Genomic DNA, 6,268 nt, shown 5'->3' on the forward strand with positions numbered 1-6,268 from the left:
TACACCAACTCACACCCACCTCCAAACTCCACCAAAACAACCCACTCACGTCCACACAGATTCAACTGTCATCCTTCCATTTATACTCTCAGCCATCCAAACACTCAGCCAATCATCCAGCATTCTACTGCTCATTTACTCCCCCCTCCTCTTTCATTCCACTTACCACATATCTTCTATACAAACAGCACTTACCATATATACATTAATACAGGAACATCACAGTCCCATCTTCAGGTTACAACAATTTAAGATACAACATTAAAAACAGTTTAAAACATATTGCAATCACAAAAGTAGGGTGAGTCCTAAAAATATACATCTTAAGTGTCAGGGTAAAGAGGTGTGTAACCAGGACTATGAGCTCCATTTAATTCTGGTACTCAAAACAAATTCCTGTTCAGAATTGTTCAATTCTATGTGTGTTTCTTTCGCCCCTGGCTCCAGTTGTTGGATCTCAGGGTTTTGGTAAAAAGACCCTGCAAGATTGAAGTCTGCTCACCCATGGCCTATGCCTATGGATTGATAGTGGCTCCCCAGGATATCTTTCCCAGCCCTACCTAGAGATGTCAGGGCTTGAATCTTCCAGGCTTTACCACTGAGCTGCAGCCTCTCCCCTAGAAGGCCTCGGATTCTAATCTGTTCCAAACAATTGAAAGGTATTTTATGAGAACCCCAGCTGGATAAACTGAAACTCAGTTTGTTTGCACACCTCTCACAAAACAAAACGCCTCACACTTAAATCCTTTGTTGGACTATAAAACTTTATTTAAATGCCTTAATGCATTCCATGGCCCACGTCCCACATTTTGACACATGGACACATACACAGTCCCCAGTGGCTGAAGATGAAAATTTGGACATGTGTCCTGTTAAAAATACATATTCTTAATATTGTATGAGAATGATCTTTGAGAGAGACTGCCCAATGCATTGAGCTAAAGGATCATTACTCTGGTGGGTCTCCATGAGACAATGACACACACACACGCAAATGGATTTAGTTTAGGGTTACCAGATATCTGGTATTCAGCCAGATACTCTGGCTTTTGGGGGTCCTCTCTGGGTCTCCCAGTGGGTCAGCTTAATCTGCGGACTCTCAGCTTTCATTTTTTTAAAAAATTAAGTTTCTAGGTGGTCTGGTTCTCAAGATATACACCAAAACATCAGCCACCCCCTTCCCCACAACTTACATGAAATGATCTCTTTGCTGGCTGCTCTAACCCTGCCCTTTCAGGTTTGTAGCCAGTAAGTGAAGTCAGGGTTGTGATTGACAAGGGATTTCTGGGCCTCCAGGTAGTCCTTAGACACCATTGCAAAGGTAGAAAACAATTGTTTTTTCTGTTTATCTGAACCTTCACAAGTCAAACAAGTTTAAATTTTCCTGGGCTGTTGAAGATGGCAGTGAATTCAATGAATTCACTAGGACTTACTTTAGACATGGTTAGGATTGTGCTGTAAATTAATGGGACTTTTCAGTGAACACAGTAAAGAACTGTGTTTGTGTTGTAAATCTTTCTCTCCCCCTCCAATCCTATTTTTAAAGCAATTAGGCAGGGTTTACATATATATCCAAGGCGCTGGTTTTAACCTATAAAGCCTTACACGGCTTGGGACCACAATACCTGATGGAACACCTCTCCCGATACAAACCCACCTGTATACTACGCTCAACATCTAAGGTCCCCCTCCGGGTGCCTACTCCAAGGGAAGCTCAGAGGGTGGCAACAAGGGAGAGGGCCTTCTCAGTGGTGGCCCCCAAATTATGGAATGATTTTCTTGACAAGGTGCGCCTGGCACCATCACTGTTATCTTTTCGGCACCAGGTCAAGACTTTCCTCTTCTCCCAGGCATTTTAGCATGTGTTTTTAAATTGTTTTAAATTTTTTAAATTGTTTTAAATTGTTTTTAGAAGATGTATTTTAAATTTGTATATTTGTTTTTAATGTTTTTAGTTACTGTAAACCGCCAAGAGAGCTTCGGCTATGGGGCGGTATATAAATACAATAAATAAATAAATAAATAAATAAAATATCACTGCTTTTATTATGTAGGAAACTAATACTGATTTTTTAAAAAAAATGTTCTGCAATGACCAACTTATTTGGACAATACACTATTATAAGGGGTCTAAGTATTTTACATCTGCAGTGTGTGTGTGTAGTCTTCCCAACAATCCTGAGGAAGGATTGCTGATTGGAAACTAAGGCAGCTCACAACAAGAAATAAATCCTTTTGAAATCCAATAACCGTAAAAACAAGTATGAACACTTGGAAAACAGCTTAAAGTGGCATGATTCTGAATTTTGGGTTGGGTGAGTGTTCCTTATCACTTGAGGCTGCAGTTCACGCTTCCCTGTTTGAGTAAGCCCCTTTGAATACATTGGGACTTGCTTCTGAGTAAACAAACATAGGATTGCACTACAAATATCTTTACAGGTTGTGTAAATAATTCACTAATAGGCAAAAAACCTTGCAGTTTAAGAATGTGCCTATAGCCCACAGATATTTCTATCAAACTTTAAAAAGCAGGGAAATTGGGCAGCTATAGTGAATGCACCAGGGGAGCAGGATACCTGAACTCCTCTCTGAGATATTGGACTGCCTTACAAATTTGTCAAAATGCAAACACAATTTGGGTTGGTCTTTCACAGTCCAATCCACTTCCTGTGTAGCTTGGAAGAATTTGGTAACATGGGCCTCTGAGCATATGGTGAGTGGTGGCAACACCTGCCACCTCCAAAGATGGAGAATTATATGTTTGTTGGTGTTCTTCTTACTTTGCTTCTTTCCTGTGTTACTGTTTCTACAGAGAATCTAATCTAGAAAATTTTATTTCCCTCATTATTCATCCTAGAAATCTGTGTCAAATTTATTTTTATTAATTTCAAAGCCTTTTTATTGGTCAATATCATATGATGGTGAAGACAGCCTTTTGTGTTTCAAATTGGAGGCTATGTTCTATTTCTATTTTGGGTGCATTAACCATTGAATCTGAAACTGCAGTTTGATGTAAAATCAGACTGATTACAATATGTTCCTACTTCAGCAATGACTCTAGCTGTTGGAAAAAAGAGGATGAGTGTTTTCAGCCTGCTATGTTTAAACCACTTCATTTAAGGCAAGGTGGGCATGATCAATTAAAAACATAGAACACACCTAGAATTTTGCTAGAATATATTTCACCTTCCACTGTTGTATCTTGTGCAAACTGAGATACTCCTGATGTCCACTGGAGACTATTCTGCAAAACAGTCAGTTCCATTATTCCACAATTATTTTTGGAGTTTTTTTAGTGTAAATTTTGCAAAGTGTTGCTGTACTTCACATATTCACTGAAATAGAAACAAAAGAAAATGATTTCCTATAATAATCTTCACTAAAATTGCAAAGTAAATCAGACATATTTATAAAATTGCAAAGTAAACCAGATCATCTGAACTATGTCAACTGTCTTAATAATGTTGCTTCCTCCCTGATAAAACAAGATCAGCACAGCACATGCCTTCTTTCTATTATTTGGGCTGATTGCAGGTGTTGCTGCCACTCACCATATGCTCAGGGCATATGCTTTGCATGCAAAGGTCCAAAATTCAATTTCTGGAAAAGACTATTGCCTGGAATCCTGGAGAGCCAATGCTAGTCCATGTCATCAGTACTCAGCTAGATGGTATCAAATGGCCTGAGTCAGTATAAGGTAGATTCCTTTGTTCCTAAAAGTAGAAAGAGACCCAAGGGCCACAGTGACTCCAAAATTTATGTATGTATTTTATTTACAGTAGGGCCCCACTTTTTGGCATTCTGCTAATACAGCGGCGCCAGTGGGGTGATCAGCTGGAGCATGGGGAGCTCCAGCTGCCACGCTCCAGCTGACATCAATCAGCTATAGTGCATGAGCTCCCCGCGTCAGCTAGAGCTCCCCACACTCCAGCTGATCGCGCACTACAGCTGATCACTGTCAGCTGGAGCGTGGCGGCTGGAATACAGTAGGGCCCCACTTTCCAGCAGTTTTCGCTTTTTGGCGCAGCCTGGAACGTAACCTGCCATATGAGTGGGGCCCTACTGTACAACATTTATATACTGCTTTATTGTAAAAAACTTAAAAGGGGGTTACAGAAGGAATAAAAACAATAAAATTATTGCCCAGAGCAGTTAAAGACAGATATTTAAAAACTCTCAGCAGGTGCCGAAAACAGTACAATGAAGTTGTCTGCCTAATGTCAGTAGGCAGGGAGTTCCAGAGTGTAGGTGCTGCCACACTAAAGGACTGATTTCTTACAAGAACAGAACAGGTACTATGTGGCACCACTGTTATGCACCTTGTTGGTTGCATGACGGTTTGTTTCTTGCCCAATAGTGGCAAAAGGGAATTCACATACTGGAAAGTGTGGCTGCAATTGTTGTTGTTCCCAAGCTGCTGTCTGTGAAGGTAGATCAAAGCACGTGTGTTTTCTCTCTGTCAGTTATTGCTCACTGGAATTGGATTGGCTGTCAAAGTGAGTTTATAGCAGCCCACAAGGTAGACAGAAAAGGGTAGAGAATCTTCTTACACTTATCCATTTCTCAGACCTCTTTCTGATGTGAAGGGTCAAATCTGTAAAGAAGTTTGGAGCAGCCATGTTGAAAGGTACAGCAGGGCATTCCGGGCAGGGGGTTGCAACCCTGTTTGGATATGGATATCTTTGCTGATACCCAATCAGAGAAATGTTTTTGTTTGAATTGTATGCTCCAAGCAACTGTGGTTGATGTTTAATGTATCATGCTTAATGACATCACTTGGGGTCGCCCTGTGGCATCGCTAGGGAAATTTTGGGCTTTGGGATGCTTCTGACCTGGCAACCCTAATTCAGTTCTTTTTTGCATTGGTGCTGCTAAACCAACTTTCCATCCAAGGATATCAAAACATCCATACCAGAGATGGGATCCATTGGCCAGCGCCGGACCAAAGGCATTCTGTTGACCCAACAGGCTGGTATTGATTTGAGTTTGTTCTTTGTCCACTAACTGCTGCTTTTACCAATCCATTTTTTTCTCTCGCAATAAATATTGATGTTAATATCAGTATTTTGAAAGGAAATGTCAGCAAATGAAAGGAAATATTGACAAATTTTTTGTTCTTAATATCAGTATTTTAGAGGCAATTTTTTTTAAAAAAAATCCAATTTCAAAAATAACCACAGAAAATTGCTATATAAAAATCCAATCCACAGTGATAGAGAATAAGCAAATTAATGGAAAATTCAGTATCAAATCTGAATTGGGCAGATTTCTAGCACATCTCTAATCTGTACTAAACAAAAAGAATGTGAAAGGAAGCCACTGCGGTTCACACCTTGATAATTTGTTATTTCTTGAAAACAAAACTGGAAGCTTTTCCCCTGCAATTATGATACCAGGATAGATAAGGAGCGACACTGAACCTCCCACAGTTTTTAGAGACTTAAATTCAAAGCTCTCATTTTTTACTTTCTCATAAAATTAAACCAAGTATATTAAGGTTTCTCTGTCTTGGCTTGAGAGGTAAAAACAAACAGTAAAAAGACATGATGACAAAAAAACTTGAGGCCTTTTGGATTGTTAAAAGACAGCAGCCTCTAGTGGCGAGCAGTTGCTATTGCAATGAAATACTTTATGGGGGAAGCTTCACAAAACGTGGAAGTTTTATTTTTCTCTTCCCTTCATTGATTCATATAAATTTGAGCTGACCTCTCTGTTTTGATGAGGCACACAGAAGACTTTCACTTAAGGGAAGGCACACATCAGAGACCCAAGAAGACATGGTATTTTGTTCCAGGTAACCCATGTTTTCAGGTTTATGAGTGACAGCATTTTTATTTATTTATTTATTTACTTACTTCTTTATATACCACCTTTCTTCCAAGGATCTCAAAATGGTGTACAAACATGGTTCTCCACCTCCTGATTTTATCCTCACAACAACTCTGTGAGGTAGGTTAGGGTGACAAACTGTGACTGGCCCACGGTAGGTCACCCAGTGAGCTTCATGGGTGAACAGGGATTTGAACCCTGGTCTCCCAGATCCCAGTCTGACACTTTAACCTCTTCACCACATTCTATTAAATTGTTTCAGTTATAAAACTGATACTTGGTGTGGTCTCCTGCATTAACTTTCAGGAGGAATTTAAAAACATTCCTGTTTATCCTGGCATACATGGCTGAGAGATTCTATTCTTGGCAAATCTGAGATCACTGGTTCAAAGAATGTTTTTAATTGGCTTTAGAATGTTGAGTGGCATTGTTATTGATA

At 39.7% G+C, this 6,268-nt stretch overlaps 1 long non-coding RNA gene across 1 annotated transcript in view; it reads right to left on the minus strand.

Moving 5' to 3' along the window:
- Positions 1-3,260: 3,260 nt before the first annotated feature.
- LOC133380290 (uncharacterized) overlaps positions 3,261-6,268 on the minus strand; it is a 56,712-nt gene continuing 53,704 nt past the window's right edge. Inside the window, exon 5 of the long non-coding RNA XR_009761415.1 lies at positions 3,261-3,335. This is a non-coding gene — a long non-coding RNA (uncharacterized LOC133380290). The remainder of the gene's footprint in view (positions 3,336-6,268) is intronic.

The sequence above is a fragment of the Rhineura floridana genome, chromosome 3 (assembly GCF_030035675.1).
Source record: "Rhineura floridana isolate rRhiFlo1 chromosome 3, rRhiFlo1.hap2, whole genome shotgun sequence".
Taxonomy (NCBI): Eukaryota; Metazoa; Chordata; class Lepidosauria; order Squamata; family Rhineuridae; genus Rhineura; species Rhineura floridana.